Here is an 18,183-nt window from a genome sequence, read left to right on the forward strand (position 1 = left end):
TGCACAAAAATACATGTACGAAGCGGTTTTAGCGCCATTTTTCATTCCACGAATTTCAAATAAAAACGCCGTAACTAATCAATTATTTCGTCTGCGTGACTGATAAATCTTCCAATGTGCCAGTACGTACGAAATATTCGCGATATTTGCTCTTATAACCGAGTTCAGCGAGAAAATGCACTCGCCTTTTCCCATATAAATGCATTACCGGAAGACAATTTCGGACTGGTTGCTGTCTGCTTCAATTTGCAGCAGCACACTAGCGCCAGTTGGACCTCTAGCGTACATTATAATAACTCTATGATACCAATAGCTCAATGACGAATAAGAAGACAAATACACTATTTTTGATTTTACTACTTCTAGTAAGTCTTCTACTTCTAGTTTTAGTACTTGTTGTTACTACTTCTGAAATTTTTACTTTCACATTGTTTTAAATTTCAGCAGTCGAATTTTGTGAATGCCATTATTCACTTTAATTAACGCGAAAATGTCGATCGTGTCTGGTTTCTCGAGATGCGGGAAAGCGTTTGGTACGAAAATTTGCCCGAACATTTCAAAAGTTGTTTTTTTGTTTGTTTCCTACGAGTTAAAGTACTTATGTGTACAGAGTAAAAAAAAACAAAATAAAAAAAAAAATAAAAAAAAAACATCTGGGCATGTGCAATAGTTCTAGAGCGCGTTTTAGACGTTGATGCAATGAAGAACAGTGCCACATGGGGTTTTGTTTACATACCGTTCGACGTAAAGTAGTTTATTGAAAGAGGTCATTTACGATGTCTCAATTTCATCATGGTATTAGAGCATGAAATGCCTTTCAACAGAACTCTCCCTCCCCTAATCCCAAAATTTTCTCCCTGCGTTCGTGCATTTACCGCTAAACCTAGTGGAGAAATTGACGTCCCGTAACCTGACACTATGTGACCTATACATAGATTTGGTTTCGGGCTAAATATGGCAAGAAAATTGAGGTCACGTGACCTTTGTACCAAGCCAGTTTCCCGGCTAAGTTTAGTGGGAAATGTAATAAAATTGCATGTTCTTCTTCACTCTTCCAAACAGCTGTTTAATGTGTTTTTTATAAATTTAAACGCTCGATCCTCGAATACTGCAGCTCATGCATTTTAAAACTTCGGAAAAAGAAAAAAAAAAAAAAGAAAAAAAGTCGCTGCCAATTTTTGCGTTGGGCAGGAAAAATAGGATGACGCCGGTACGGCACCTCATCTTCATTGCTCCTCCGAACTTCCGCTCCACCAAAAACAACCTCACAAGGACCACGGAGCCCATTTATTTCACTTTGTTTAGTTGCACCTAATGCCTAGAATAAAAATTTGAATTAATATAAAATACGAGAGAGGAATCAGTTTTGATCACACGTGAGGCTTTTCCCCAGAACTTTACTTCCAAACTAACTTTTTTCTTCTCTCCCCATTTTCTACCCGGAGGATGGGGAAAAAGCAGACAAGGAAGTCGAAAAAGACAAGAACACGGAAACCGATAATTAGATTAACCGCGTTTGTCGAAGGCACTGTAATTGACTAGCAAATCAGAACAAAATCGATTCAGTCAATAGCTGCAGCGCAATATTACGTGCTACCTGAGGGACCCAGTGAAAGCTGCAGGGCCCTGGTTGGGGGTAAATTCGCGTACGTTTTTCTTGGCATCAGGCAACAATCCAGTTAAACGTGGTGTGCAGTTTTTAATTTTTTTTTTTCATGAGACTTGTTTTGGGCTATCTCGACCTTCTCTTTATCTTGAACTTCATTTGAATTTTCTAGAGCGCAGCTCTTAGGCGCCCGTTTCCGGGTTGAGCGGCGTCGCCGTCGGCGTCGGCGTCGTCGTAACCCCGCGTATCACTATGGGACGTTTCTCCGCTGAAGTTAGCCGGGAAACTTAGCCTTGTAAATTTACCAAGATACTTATAAAAGTATTTGAAATACAGTATCTCGAGTAGAGTATTTGAGACAGGTACAAGTGTGCTCCGGAGTAATTACTCACGCTACCCACCTCGGTCGGAGGGTAACGTCGGATCAAATCGAGTAAATGCGTCACGTGACCGGTTTGCTGTCTGTTCGTCGTCTGCATTCGGCGCCGATAGTCGTCAAAGCTCGTTTACTCCGTTGGCTTTGGTGGCAGACGTTCGAGATAACAAATAATGAGGTGGAGTAATTTATGTGTGGTTATTGTGATTTGCTGTTTTCAACGCAGGAATTGTGTGCGCACCACATCCAGTCCGTGCACGTTCCCCAGGAAGGTACACCTGTTGTTATTATCAGAGTGCGAGCGTGAACAGGAGCTTCTCCGGATGCTCGTCTTCGGCTATGGAGGGAACTCCGCATACTTACGTTCATGGCTGCAAACGTGCAAACCCAGTAGATTACGTTGGATTTTTTTCATTTTTTTAAATTTTCCTTTAGAATATCTCTTACAAAAAATTAATATCTGGCCAGATCTGAAGATTTCAGATATGGCCATATCAAAAATTGGCCACATGTAACCTGATATGGTATATCTGCCAGATATAGCCTGATACGCCTGGCTAGGTATGGAAATCCCAGATCTGACTAAGTAAGAAAATTCCAGATCTGGCCAGGCATATCTAAGGACGGAAGACTGAAATCATCACTTTATTTATTTTTTATTGTCTGCAATTCCCCCAAGTGCACGGTCCGCACTCGAGCAGTTATGGAAACGTAGATCCTTCAGCTCCCTAGTGTTCACTAGTTTTGACCAATTCCATGGTTACACAGTTTCGAGTGTAATTCGTAGTCACCCTGAACAAGCGTCCCATAGGACTCAAGGACCTGTAACATCACTTTTAACTTTTCTCGTCAATGGCAGTGTTAATGATACTGTTCATTCTGTTTGACCTTCAACCAGGCTGAGCCGCCAAAATCTCTTACCATATTATCATTCTCGTGATTGTTGTTTTAGCGGGAATTACTTAAAAGCCGAGAAATCACATGTGTATGGTGTATTATATCTGTATGGTGTATTGCATATGGATGTTGTTGCTCGCCGCATGCCAAGAGGGGGTTAAGGCCTCGTCAGGCACTTTGTGCCTTTAGCCTTAAACCCCCTCTGCGGAACATGTATCCGCAGACACAAATAAAGAAAAAAAAAGAAAAAAAACCAAAACCGGGATTTAGCTCGGATTCAGCGGAGCTGTTTACGACATTTTTTAGCGTTTCTAACTTAAGATCAGCGTCTTTGAAGCTGTATGAGACTGATAATAATGTAAGAGATATGTCTGCAGCTCATCCAGGTTGAAGGTTGGACGGAATGCACAGCACTGACGTTGGTAGGACATATTAAAAGTGGTATGACAGGTACTTGGGTTCTATACGACACTTGTTCAGGGTGACTCCGAATTACACTCAAATTTGTGTGACCATAGAATTGGTCGAAATTTGCAATCACTAGGCAGCTGAAGAAACACTGTCTCCATTCTTCCTCGAGTACGGGCCGAGGCGCTTGAGGAATTTAGCTAATTGTCTATTCGGGCGTAATATTAACACTTTGAAATAATTAAGCTATATTGAAATCCTCGTGAAAACTAGCACGAACAATCTCAAACTTAAGCTCGTCAGAGCTGATGTTTGGGATTATTCGTGCTAATATTTAACTCGCCAACAATGAGTCATTCACAGTTTGCTAACAAAGAAATTGTTTTAACTTTTTTCAACTTTTTAATATACTGAAAACCGGTCGCCAGATAAAGCTGTATATACGCCAGATAAGGCTGTATATACGCCAGATAAAGCTGTATACATGCCAGATAAGTCTGTATATACGTTAGATAAGTCCGTATATACGCCATATCAGGCTGTATATATGCCAGATAAGCTTGTATATACGCCTGATAAGGCTGTATATAGGCCGTATATAATCATATTATGTTTGATATGGACAGATATGGCCCAGATATAAGATTTTCACACGGGATATGTTTCATGACAGGACAACATGGTAAAGCAGTCAAAGGCTTCAGACATTTTATGTATTTGATCAAACAAACAACCCACCCCATCTCCCTCCGCACAAAAATTCTCTAGAGCGGTTTGGAAGTTCTCTGTCTGATCTCGTAATCATATTCGCGTCAAAGCGAATGTAAGTTACATATCACTGATGAAAAAGCCTCTTCGCTGTGCTACTACATCGTGTGGAAGCAATTTATGCGAAACGTGATTGGGGGCAAGTTACGATGCGTGGAACGTATGTGTTTAGGGCACCTGGACAAGATTTACAGCGACCGCGCTGACTAATAAAAAACTAATTTTTTATGTCTACCTGAAAGGAACAAGTAATTTTGATCTCAATATAGAGCCGAAAAGGGAGGTGAGCAAAAGGAGCGGGTGGAGCCAGATCAGAGAACACCGCGTCGACATTATTATTTTCGCCTCTACGAGTTCTTTCTCCGTGATCGAAAGGATCGTCTGCCATTATCTGCCATCGCTGCTGTGTTTTCTTTTTGCCGTAGCCCAAGACGAAGCCAATCCGCGTGGTATCCAGGTGATTATCCCGGCCGTTCCAAAATGGAGTCGCGGATCGTTTACTCGCGATGTCACGTGGTATTACTCGCTGACGTGGGGAGACAGGTTACTCGGGTAAGATTTGGAACATAGCCCAGATGACATCGCGAGTAAACGATCCGCGACTCGATTTTGGAACGACCTGGATAATCACCTGGGTACTACGTGTATTGGCTTTGTCATGAACTACGGCAAAAAGAAAACGCAGCAGCGCTGGCAGAAAATAGCAGACGATCCTTTCGATCATGGAGAACGCACTCGAGGAGACGAAAATATTAATGATGACGCTGTACTTTTTAAGGTGGCTCCCCCAACTCATTTTGCTCACCTTTCTTTATGGCTGTATATTAATTGAGATCAAAATTAGTTGTTCCTTTCAGGTAGACATCAAAAATTTGTTTTTCATAATCAGCGCGATCGCTGTAAATCTTGTCCATGGGGCCTAAACGAATACGTTCCAGGCATCGTAATTTGCAACGATTACGTTTTGCAGAAATTGCTTCCAGAGGGTGTATTGGCACAGCGCAGGGGGCTTTCTCAACAGTGATATGCAACTTACGTTCGCTTTGACGCGAATATGATTACAAAATAACAAAGAAAACTTCAAAAGTGCTATAGGCAAATTCTTGGGGAGGGAGATGGGGAGGGTGTTGACTCATCATGTACATAAAAATTCCGAAGCCTTCACTGCTTTACAAACATTATATCCTCTCATTACACACACTCCGAGGGAAACAAAAATACTTTTACATCATCTACAGCGTGCAAACATTTTCAGCTTCGAACTTGAGAATACGGAATTCCCTCAAACACCGAGGACGGGGATGCGGAGAAGCACCTGTTTACGCTCACACTCTGATAATAACAACAGGTATACCATCCCGGGAAAGGTGGTCGGTCTGGATGTGATGCAGTCAATTCCTGCGTTGAAAACAGCAAATGGAAATAACCACACATAAATGGCTGCACCCGATTCTTTGTCATTTCGAACGTCCGCCAACAAAGCCAACGAAGCAAGCGAGCTTTGATGGCCGTCGCCGCAGAAAACAGAGGACGAACAGATCACGTGACGTATTTACTCGATTTGATCCGACGTTACCCCCGATCGAGGAGGGCAGCGTGAGTAATTACTCCGGAGTAAGCAACCCGCTTCTGGAACGCGAGTTCTGACGTCATCGAGTAAGCTCGAGTAAGTTTTGAAACGCCACGGTGCGTAACCTTTACTCCGGAGTCGGATCGAGTAAATTTTGGAACACAGCCGTGGTATTACCCGCTGACGTAGGACACAGGTAACTCGGCTACGATTTGGAACATAGCCGGAGCAGGGGGGTAAAGACGGGAGCAGAACGCTGCAAATCCTGGGCGCCGATATCGGCGGTTCCGAGAGAAAGAACGAGAAAGGGAGTGAAAGAAGAGTGGAGCTAGAAAGCAGACGAAAGCTTAGGCGTGTTCGTTTCGCCGCGAGGAGGTGAAGTTGCCCGAGTGCTTGATAACTTCATCTACTTTTATATAGTGCATGATTCCGGTGTTATTCTGCGAACTAAGCTAGAAAAGAGCAAGATGCAGACCTTCCAGGTGATATGTTGATGGTCTTTTGTGCGTAATAAGGCGTCGTCAGCGAAATAGACTCATCGGGACCGCCAGCCGGGACCGCCGATGTCCGCGTTTATGCCTCTCCGTTCCCAAGCGGCCCCCATGCATCGGGCCATTGGATCTTTCCCTCTAGAATATTAACTCTATGCCAGCGTGCAGAAGACGTCGCCAAGGCCCAAGGGCCCTTGGCCGCCGCCTCTGCGGGGACACCCACGTAGCCGTTGAATCCTTAATGAAGTTTATTCTCTCTTTCTCCATGCTGCGGAGTGGCCAACTAGCACAGCTCGACGAGCTCGTCTACTTTTATATGTGAGAGTCGGTTTCCGTTCACCGAGCTGTTTAGAGAAAGAGATCCTGAGCTGACCTAGTTTGCAACAAAGAACTGTAGCATGTACGCGCCTTCGAAATCGCTCTGCGGGCGCTTGGAGCACTCAAGTTTTGCAGCGCACCTGGCCTGCGAAAACAAATATTCTTAGATCGCGTTTCATTTGTTCGGCATGACACTCACTCACTTTGCTCGCAATACACTGTAAAAAATGACCGTGAAATAAACAGTCACCTGACCGTGAACGTCACGGGGCGCCCACCGTAAAAAAAAATACGGTATGTTGACAATGTTTTTCGAGTGAAAAGGGTACGGCGACGGGAGGAAAGAAGTGGAACGAGAGAAGGCACGGCGACGGAAGGAAAGAAGCGGAACGCCCCAAGCGAGGCGCGCTACACACTTCGCACCACGCTCCAGACACACGCACGGCACGCAAGTGATGTGTTGGGGGCCTTCTGCGCCTGCGTCGTCGGGCTGCTCTCCAGCTCGCGGCTCGCGCCTTGACCCTCGCCCACAGCCCTCGCCATCGCGCTGCCTTGCTTTCGCACCTTCGCCACCTTCGCCGCCTTGTCTGCTTTCGCGCCGTTAGCGCCGTTCCCCCCGTCGGGTCGCCATCTTTTGTTTCCCGAAGGAAGAAAACAAAGCGAGGAAAGTTTGCGGTAGGGAGCACGACCGTGGCTACCAAGACGGCTGACGGCGCAGTACTCGAGGCGTTTGGCGGGCCCAATAGTAAACGAACATAACGTGAGTATCATTTTGAATATGAATGTGGCAAGCACGATCTGATTCTGAGAAAATTAATGCCCGTTGCCGGCAAGATCGAGAAAGAGCCGACACCGACAAACCGGCAACACGTGCGTTGACGGAGTGCATCGCTGGCCGGCTGTCGATCGTCGTTCGCGCTCCTTTTCGGGAAGGGAGCACAAGCGATTGAGAGCCAGCCAAAGATAGCTTCAGATTAATACTGCGCATTTTCGCGATTTGTCGGTCTTAACTCTTTTCTCGCTTTAGTGAGGCGACGGCTTGAACAACCATGTTTGTTTGCCGTGTTTGTTCAAAGGGGTCAACCACGTTGGTCGAATATGTGCGTCATTATGACAGCCACGAGTTCGGAGCGCGGCAGATTCCATGTATGCACGCAACTTGTTGTTTGCAGTTCACTACTTATGTAGGGCTCAGATGTCACATCTTACGGTTTCATAGAGGTCAACTGCGCGCGAGTGGACCTCGGCTCGATTTAACGGGTGACGTAAACTTAACATTCACGCTCCAAAGGAACAAGCAATACTAAAGCAATTGCACCCTACCAGTACAGAAATGATGTATTTAAATACTCTTTCTTTTGTCGGACTCTTATTTAGTGGAACACCCTGCCTGAGCAAGTTGTCAATTGTTGTAGTCCTCAATTATTTGAAGCACAGCTGAATGAATTGTTTGGTTAAATTTTGCATGTGGAAATGTTTATTTTTTGAGCATGCGTGGGTTGCTGCAACCTACCTGCGCTCGCCTCACACGGTGAGTGCATGATTGAGTTATTTCTGTGTGTTGTTTTTTCCCCTCCTGTGTAGAACGACAGGGCCACAGTATTTCAAACGAATAAATAAATAAGTTTCCAAATAAAAGCCAAAAGAAGTATGTCAAATCCTAGAACAATAAAAACCTAAAAACAGTGATATCTAAATATAAAGCAGGTCTCAGAGTTTAAATCAAATACAAATCATTTAAAGTGTTTCACATGTCTGTCAGACAATTCATGAAATCTACAATGGCTACCTATAGCCCATAGCGACAACACACATTTCCGAAGTTGCTAGAAGTGACAAATCATTTGATTTCTTTGCAGCCAATAGAAGTATGTGCTAGATGTAACAATACAGCGTGTATCCATGCGAATGCGGTGGTCCTGTGCAACTGGGGAGAGAGAGGGTCTTCGAGGTTCCTGTTCAGTTTTGGTGGCACATGTCTCCCCTCCACTAACCAGGGAACATTTGCCTAGGTGCCTTCACGGCCCATCCTCTCCCTTTCTGGAGTAGAATTCCGACTGGCCTACACTTAAACAAGCTCACTCATAGTGGAGGGAAGGCAAATCGAGCCAAGGATCTCATCTCCTGTCGGCAACAAGTAATGTTAGAAGTGTTTGAAATGTGGGGGGGAGACTGGCAGTGAGGGTGGGAGGGACGAAGCTGGGCCCCTTCCCTTTTCCCTTTTTGTTTTTACAATTAATTGAAATGTCCACGATCTGGAGGTGCAGCCCAGCCCCATTGTTTCAATGCCTTGTCAGCAACTCTACTTATCTGAATGTTTACTATTTTCTCATTTTTTAAACTTTTGTAGGGGATGATCTGTGGACTGCCCACGAGTACGCACTCAGCATTGATGGCAGGCTCATGGTTCAGAAGATACCAGACGTCCCTACGGCATAGGCTGCGCACTCTTTGCGAGTCACTATTGCTTTAACATCCGCTACGCTGAAGGCCTGTCATCGACCCTTGAGTTCCTTCAGAGTTAATTTCCTGTTTTGTGATTTTAGTATATGTATGTGGATGCCTAGTAGGACTCCATACTTTTTATCTATATCATTTCCACGCTTATTGTTCCTATTGAAATAAAGCAAACACCTTGCACATTTAGTGTCATAAAAGACATGGACCCACAGTTGGTACCAGGGCCGTACCCAGAAAGAAATTTCGGGGGGGGGGGGGGGGCGGGGGGGGGGGGGTTTCGGGGACAACGGCGGCCATTTTGAAAATGTCTATTGTCCTATTTTCGCCTATGAATCATGTACATCGGTGGCATATAATGGAGAGTTATAGCAAACCGGAGGACCGGTCCCGGTTTGGTACCCAGTAGCCGACCGGCGGCACTGCGCATGCGCAGAGGTGGAGATTAAAATTGGATGGCTGCAAGTGCACCGACCATGTACCAGCACTGTACCGGGGCTGGTCCTCCGCTTTGCTGAAAAGGTAATAAAAGGATACTTTCAAATCGCTTGTAACCTAAAGAAAAAAAACTGTCGGGAATTTAATTCCTGGTAATGGAAAGGAATAGAAGTTGGTGCATAACTTTTGCCGATTCACCTGGACGACCCTGTGTTTTATGAGAAGTCTCTAGTTGCCTTCGCCATGCCGCTACCACCAAGCCTAGAGGACCTCCGACCTACCACCGACTGCCAGCGAAATAATTTTTCACGTTCAGAGCAATCGCTCTCGTGAAGTTTTAAACCCCAGTTGCAATTCGTATCCATTCTATTCGTACTTAGGTTGAGGGCACAAACACGAAATCTGCGCATATCTTGAGTGCTTTGCGGGGTTTGGTACATCAGGGCCGTACCCAGAAAAAAAAATGTTGGGGGGGGGGGGGGGGGGGCAGAACTCCCTAACCCTCCCCCCTCCTTAGTTACGGCCCTGGTTGGTAGCTTCCTTCTCATTTGTTAAATAGACGAGCACATATCTCGCTGATTGGAGAGCTGTCCCAATTGTTTCCGCCAGCTCCAAACAACTATAGCTCCCACATCCTGCACCAATGCTGTACTTTTTATTGAAATTGCACCCGAGCAGAGTCCACAGATCGAGTGCATGCATTTCGCCGCAAGGCACTGCACATGCAAGATGGAGGCAGGTGAATAAAAACCCGTATCTGCTCTCGCAGTCAATCAAACATCTTCAATTGCATGTATGCATAGGCCAGTGGTCTTGGTGTTTCATCAGGCAGCTGGACTGGATTGTAATAACAAAGCTCAGAAATCAATTTTAGGGAAACATTTAAGCACAAAGCTAACACTGCCTCAACCTGGCTTGTAAAGGTGAAATAAACAAGAAAATAAAAAAAATAGAGCTTATCTTTCAAACTGATTTGCCCCTTCTGACCATTACATGTCATTTTATTGTGCCCATATACAACGAAACAACTCCAGCAATATTGCATATTTTGATATGCTCCCGCTTCTCACTGTAACGTTTTTGTATACAAGCTTAGTGTTTGGTCCCACCTGTTATAACTTGTGGGTCCTCAGGTTAGGAGAGCTGCAATAGGGAGGCATGAAGAGATGCATGCGGCTCACGAGCCGCAGTTTGGACCCACCTGATATTCTCTTTACTAAATATTTGACTTTCTTCTAGTCTCTCCCTTCGGTCATGTATACATATGTGACACATATGACTAAATTGACTAACTTTTCAGGTTACCAACTTGGATGAAATGTTTCTTTTATGGCACTGATGCTTATTGCAGAGGTTTCCTGAGCATGAACCCTGACCGTGGCACCAGAGCCAAGTGCTCCAAGTCAGAAGTGAGCAAGAGAGTACTTAACCTGGTCAAGAAAATAGCAGAGCTGGAGTGGAATGTGTGAGGCTGTAAGTATGATTCACTACAGTGTTCACTTAATAAATGGGAAGTGGACATGAGACTCATTTTGAAGAGAAGCAGAAGGTGAAACAATTCAATGAGCGTTAGAGTCCACTGTCACTAGAGAGGAAGAATAATTCTCAGAGATAGATAGATGCAGGGATACATTTACCACTAACGAAGGGTATCTGAAGGTTTTGTAACAGACCACTGTCTTAGCAAACTACAAGCCTTACCCACTGGTATAGTGTGTTTGTCTGCCAGTGATGGATTTACAAAAAAAAAAAAATGTTTTCACTTTGTTTTTTGCAAAAAAAGAAAAATTGAATCCGGCGCTTGATTAGTACTTCTCGTGAGTCGGCACCTTTATCAAATTATCTCTGCTGGATAGCAAAACAATGATATCACAGCTTATTTTAGAGCAAAATTTCCGGCTGTAGACAGGTACCTTGAAAGGTTAGTTCGTGAAATATTGAAAGCAATTTTGCAACTGTTACCCGTCTGGGAGGGGATGTGATGAGGCAGTTTACAATAATGGTTCTTCATTGATTCTGGCGAATGAGTGTATAATTTATGAAACGTTTGGGTAAAGTTGCATGAATTCTTTAATGCTGTGAAAAGGGGATGTCAGGTTTCAACAAATAATGTGTTTTGCCAGTCGAGTTTCGTGGCAAAGGCCAGTGACTAACACTCTGGACAGACTGACATGTCACACTGACAGATGCAAATAGTGAATAAATGGTGGTCACTTAGCCATGATCCATGGCATCTAGTCGCCATTGTTCCAAAATAATTTGATGGCCTAGTTAATAAACATAGAACACCAAACTAGTGCAAAAGACTCCTTAATTTTTATTTTTATTAGTTTATCACTTAAGACTTTTCCTTATTTATTTTTATTATCTTTTTGTGATATATTTTTTTTGTGATTTTTCTTTTTTCTTTATTGTATTTTTTTTTTCTTCCTGTTATATTAGCGTCAATGTTGTCTTTGTCTTCCTCTTTCCTCTCATAAAATGTCAGTTGTAAGTAGTGCTCTGTCCTGTCTCATTCTTTCTGTGTTCGTCTTTTGCGCTGATTTTGTGCATAATTGTTCGCGGAGTCCCACCCAGCTTGTCACCATTCTGGGAATAATGGGATCACATAACCATCATCTGTGTGTGGTCACCTGTCCATACTGCAAATAGTGAATCGTTCATAGTCAGACGGTCGCATAACCACACACAGCATGCATCTGAATGAGCCCAACACATTCTGACCTTTCATAGCTTTTGTGAGCATAATCAAGCTTGCCTAAATTTTTTCTTACATTGTTGTGATACTGCTCATGCCTACATTTCACCACACATTACTTCAGCCCATTATTATAGAAAGCAGTGAATAAGACCCTGCTTCATGGCTGGACCATCAGAGTGGGCTTGAGCAAATAATCAAAATTTATTGCTGCTCTGGGCAATATACTATTCAATTTTACTTTTGTAAAATTGATACTGTGCTTTCAAGTTTGGGAATTTTCGGCATTATGTGTGGTCTGTCCAATCTAGTTAGCCACCACTGTTGGGCGCACTCTTAACCATACACTTGTGCACCACAAAGAGGTGGTACCCACAGGTTTCACACTGATTCTGCATATCTCGTCTCGCTGTAGCAGAGGCTCATGCTTGGGAAGGAAAGTTGTCATTTAAACATATGGTCCACATGTCTTTGAATAGACAGGGAAGTTGAGAAATGATAATCTGAAAATTCTAAGTTGGTGTAAGATTTCAAAAACCAAGTTGTTTGCTAGTACAGGGTCTCCTAAAAAGTTCACGCACTAACATGGCCCACAAATTTGAACATGTATATTATTTAGTGCATGGATTAAATGATGGAGATGTTAGTATTGTTGATCACAGTGTGAACATATCAAGTAGTAATATTTCTTGAACGGATATATTACTAGTTAAATTTACATGTTAGAATAAACATAAAAATCTTTGTTAAATGCAATTGTTGTGAATAACTATATTACAGAATTTTTCCCCCTAAACTTGACACTAGTGGTAACACAAGGGTGGGAAAGGAAAGCAAGCATTGTCTTCTAGTTTTGACAGGCAAACAGATGTATCTTAATGTAGTATTCACAACAGAATGAATAGGAAGTGTGCTCTCGAAATCCAAAACTTACTTTTGTTGCTTGAAAATATATTTTTGGCTGGCCCAGAAGGTGCTCCGAAATTACTCTGACCGTTTACATCACATCAGCACTAGCTTGGAGTTACTTTCCTTGATTTTTTCAGTCTGTGGTTTTCTACTCATTCTGTTCTGTTTGAATATGTCTGTTGAAGGTCGGTCATCCTATGTGGGAACGAGGCATGCAACATGGAGCTCGAGCTCATTCAACACAAGGTCTTGGCACCAGGAAGATTTCAGCAGCCATAAGCAATGGCACTTGGGTCTAAATTTGGTGAGTATGATAATGATCGAGCACCCAGCTGCTTGTGTGAAAAAAAAAATGGGGGGGACACTTATGCTCGGCCTTAATGTATGACACGATAGCGGGAGGGCAGGGGGTGGAGGAGGAGAGGGGAGGTGGGGGCAAGGGCAGGGAGGGCAGCAGTGGGGAGGGGGAATCCTATGATCCCTTGCATGCACAAGGGATCGTGGCGCAAAACATCGAGGGGTTTTCTCGACATGCCGACGCTGGACGCTGGTTCTTTTGCTGCATTAACACTATTGGGTTGAAACATAACTTACCTAGCCTCACTTAACTCAAGCATAGCTTTACTACGCTGCCTATAATTACATGAAAAAATGTCTATGTGATGCTAGAAATGAGACATGATTAGCATGCAGTCATATATTTTAAGAGAAATGATGCCATTGCTGTGCATCATTTCATGCATCTTATAGTGCATCTTCTTATACATGGCAAATATAGGTCGATAAAATGAGAAGCATGTAAGTGGCAGCTGCATCACAAGCTGTCCATGTTTATTTTGGATATCATCTCAAATTGAAGTGCTGAGCACACTGCTTTAACCATTTGTTTATCTGAAGTGACACTAGGCACAGTGCACAGAGATTCTACTGCCAGCTAAGCCTGACGTTCGCAGCTCGCCCTGATGCAACCGGCCACGACTATTCATATCTCTTATGGTGTGAACATGTCAGAGAAAGATTAATGGTGCCTTTTCATTAGTGCACGGTGGCAAGAGAATTGCAGTCTCTGGGGGTGGGGAAAGACTAGTTCTACGTTAGTGCCAACAACAGTCAACCAGCTTAACTAGATGAAGAGGAGGAGTAAATTTCTATGTGTGCTGCTTAATTAATGTCACCCCCTGATTTTGAAACAAACTCACTCAGCTCTTAAGTTGACAAATGTCTGTCTAGTAAGTGAATAGTAGGCTTTCCCATAAAATAGCTGTATTTTTGTGCAGCATTCTCTGCCAAACTTTGTGCATATCCTCTCATTCATTTGCCCAGGTATATAGGGGCTGTGCTGGGATACTGATATGGTATTCGAGAAAACCAGAATACATGTACTACATGGCTAATATATAGCTACTGAGATATAATGAAGTTTGACTTGATTAGGAGAAGCTAAGCTAGAGGATGGGGGGTTCAGTTGTCACATAAAGCTTCTTTCAAACATTGTAAGCAATATCAGCATCATTAGTTTCTTTGCACAGTGAATAAAGCGTGGCTAACATTATACAACATATCTGTTAAATTGCTTCTATTTTGGCACATTTATATATGTTATATTGATGACTGGTTTCTTTCTTTTCCAGATCAGAGGGTATATGGACCTGGGTCCTCATCATCCAAGTAAATAAATGTTCTGTTTTTATTTCTATCCTACACATAATTTATTGTGTGTTCTGGCTTAATTGCATTTGCATGTACATACACAACGATCGCATTGCAGACATGAAGACCACGCTACAATTACAATAAACAGCATGCCACGTATATTACAGGCACAAAATGGCTAACCTAAGGAGACTTCATGACCCATTGTTTGATTCACTGTCTGTTGACCAGTAGTAGGAAGTAAATCGAAGCAGCAAAACATGTGCGGTGAAATGCTAAGCATGTCGCACAATGCGGTGGGAAGATGATAGAATTCGACAATGCTTACTTATGTCGAATTTTGCATACTTTCTGACGTGTTGTACGAAGTGCTAGCGCTTCATTGTGCCAGCATTTTGTACCTTCAATTTACTTCTTACGATGGCCAACTGGCAGTGAATTAAACGGTCAACATTTTTACGGTGACCATTAAATTAGCAGTCAGTTGACCGGCAAATAAACTGCCACCATGCCGTGATCTTAGCGGCAGTCAGTAAATCTCGTTTACGGTCTGTTCAGCATCGCCCCGTAAAATTAACGGTATCTTTTTTTACTGTGACCGTTTAATTTACTGGGAGATTACGGTTAGGCAGTAAATTTGAATTTACGGTCTGCCGTATAAATTACGAGAAGTTGCTGGCAGCCAGAATGCCAGTCAACTTACCGTAATTTTGACGGCCCATTTTTTACAGTGTAGCAATGCGAAAAAAAAATGTTTTTTTTTTCAAGAACAGGGTAGTTGCAATGACTGCATAATTATTTTGTTACTTTCTTTTATTCCTCTTGATCGATTTTTACCTTACGTTGACAGACGCTAACAGACGCTTGTATTTTGCCGTAGCTCCTGCATGAGGGAACGCTAGAACGCCGCTTTCGTGATCACGTCTTGCGAGCGTTGCAGAAGTTTTCGACGGGGCGGAATAGGCAGCGGACGGAGGCGAAAACGGATGCTGAAGCGCCGCTCTCATGTCCGCATCTCAGGGGCATTGCAGACGATAACAGTCGGTAGTGCAATAGCAGACAATGCCGGAGGGTGCCGTGCGTCTGCTCGCACGACTGGCAAGCGGTGTCAGACGCCGGACTAGACACATCGGATGTTGCAAAAGAGGCTTCCGAGCGTGTTCGACCGAGCAGACAAGTCAATCGAGTAGTAATGGGTGGGGCCACTGGTATGTGGGCAGTCCTTAGAGTGGGCCGTGACCTCCACCTAAATTGTATTTATCGCCGTAAATATTGCGCAAGAAGACTTTTTTCCGTGAAAAAACTACCAAATACGTACCTGTCCCATATGTTTTCTTAAAAAAACATCTTTCACCTTTTAGAGCGCAGCTCTTAGGGGCCCGTTCCCGGCTTGAGCGGCGTCGCCGTCGGCGTCGGCGTCACCGTCGCCGTCGGCGTCGGCGTAACCGCAACCCTCGTAACCCTCGTGAGGGTTACGAGGGTTAATCTCATGAGGGTTACCCTCACGAGGATCACGAGGGCCACGAGGGTTACTTACCCTCGTAACCCTCACGAGGGTTACGAGGGTTAGTTACCCTCAAAAGGGTTACCTTCACGAGGGTTACCCTCACGAGGGTTACTTACCCTTGTAACCCTCACGAGGGTTACGAGGGTTAGTAACCCTCGTGAGGGTAACCCTCGTGAAGGTAACCCTTTTGAGGGTTACGAGGGTTAGTAACCCTCGTGAGGGTAACCTTCACGAGGGTTACCCTCACGAGGGTCACGAGGGTTATGAGAGTTACCCTCACGAGGGTTACTCACCCTCGTAACCCTCACGAGGGTTACGAGGGTTAGTTACCCTCACGAGGGTCACGAGGGTTATGAGAGTTACCCTTACGAGGGTCACGAGAGTTACCCTCACGAGGGTCACGAGAGTTGCCCTCACAAGGGTTACTAGGGTTACCCTCACGAGGGTCACGATGGTTACCCAGGTCGTGACCCCCCCTGGGGTCACGTGACCTGGGGATACCCCCCGAGGTCACGTGACCCCCCGTTGACGTCATAGGCACTGATGACGTCGTCAGTGACGTCACTGATGACGTCACCGGCATCCGCATCGTCATCGTCATCATCACTGATGACGTCATTAGTGACGTCACTGATGACGTCATTAGTGACGTCACTGATGACGTCACCGGCATCCGCATCGTCATCATCATCACTGATGGCGTCATCAGTGACGATACTGATGACGTCATCGGTATCGTCACGTGGCCCCAGGTCACGTGACCCCCCGACGTCACGTGACGCCCCAAGGTCACGTGACTCCCACAAGGTCACGTGACCCACAAGGTCACGTGACCCCCCCGCCCCCCGAGGTCACTTGACCCACCCCCCAGTACCCTTCCCTCCTCCTCCTCAAGAGCTGCGCTCTAATTCGGCGTTACAGGGAGTTGTAAACGGCTTTCATTTTTTTTTTGTTTATTTAAGGGCATTTCATCGGTGGTGATAGAATGGGTTCTAATATCAGACGACGACGTACTGTGCCACGCGTCTGCTGGTACGACTAGCTGATGGTGTAGGCGGCAGACTACAACGCATCGAATATGTCTCGACAGGGATACATTAGGAAATAAGGGTGGTGCAGGCTATATTGACACTAATGACAATTGATGAGGCGACAAATAACTGAAGGAAACTAAACGTTGAATGGGGCGAACTTGTGCCCCCAACAAAATAGAAGAAGGCTAGCGTCGTAGGTGTGGATGGCGGCGTAACAGCAGGATCATGCGCTGGAGTGAGATTGACTGAGGCTCGCCACGGCCGAGCCCGCTATGTGCACGCTTGGGGTTCTACAACAATCGGCGTAGAAGGCTTGGAGCGTAGAATATTCGAACCTCGAACAAGCAAGAGGCTTCGCGATTTTACCAGAAGGCGACATTTACAGAAACAACAACAAAAGTGTACATCCGCGGTCAGGCATCGAACCTCGATCCTTTGCTAAGGAGCGAAGCACGATAACCATTCGGCCACAGACGCGCATGCCTAAAGACGCGTGTGGCAATATTAACACACATTAGGCTTGCGGGCATGTTGAACCGAGCAGCCAAGTCAATCCAGTGGTAATCAAAGGGGCTACCCAACGAGGTAGAGGGGCTTAGAGTGATAAACCGGAACTTCGGAAGTGGCACCCCCCCCAACCCCCCCCCCCCCGGGTTGCCGCCATGTTGTACGTAAAAGTGACCTCTCGTCACGTGACCTCACAAGAACTGTGACGTCATCGGTAAGATGGCAGCGCCCAGAGCTGGCGGATGCGAGTTTGTTGGGTGTGCGGTAGCCGTGATGTGCAGCTGCTTTCCGACGGCATCGGGCTTCTTCGTGCTCGCTGACGCAGGTATAATGAAAAAATATGAAGGAATGAGACTCTGTACCCTTTTCGCGCAAGATCGCTCTGGATCATCTGGATATTAACGCCAGTGTGACAGCATCAGCCGTATCGCCGTAACGGTGCTCGGATTCCCGGACGTGTTCGAGAATCGATAGAACTTCGAGTGCTTTTAGCGTGAAATTTTTGCATTCTATTAAATTTGTTTGAACGTTGGAATGTCTGAGAAT

At 44.8% G+C, this 18,183-nt stretch overlaps 1 long non-coding RNA gene across 1 annotated transcript; it reads left to right on the forward strand.

Moving 5' to 3' along the window:
* Nucleotides 1–6,968: 6,968 nt before the first annotated feature.
* On the forward strand, nt 6,969–14,639 carry LOC120846846. Its single transcript, XR_005717125.3, has 4 exons — nt 6,969–7,194; nt 10,681–10,802; nt 13,122–13,240; nt 14,568–14,639. It is a non-coding gene; the product is annotated as an uncharacterized LOC120846846 (long non-coding RNA).
* The last annotated feature ends 3,544 nt before the right edge of the window (nt 14,640–18,183 follow it).

This window comes from Ixodes scapularis, unplaced genomic scaffold, assembly GCF_016920785.2.
Source record: "Ixodes scapularis isolate PalLabHiFi unplaced genomic scaffold, ASM1692078v2 PGA_scaffold12__126_contigs__length_90152505, whole genome shotgun sequence".
Taxonomy (NCBI): domain Eukaryota; kingdom Metazoa; phylum Arthropoda; class Arachnida; order Ixodida; family Ixodidae; genus Ixodes; species Ixodes scapularis.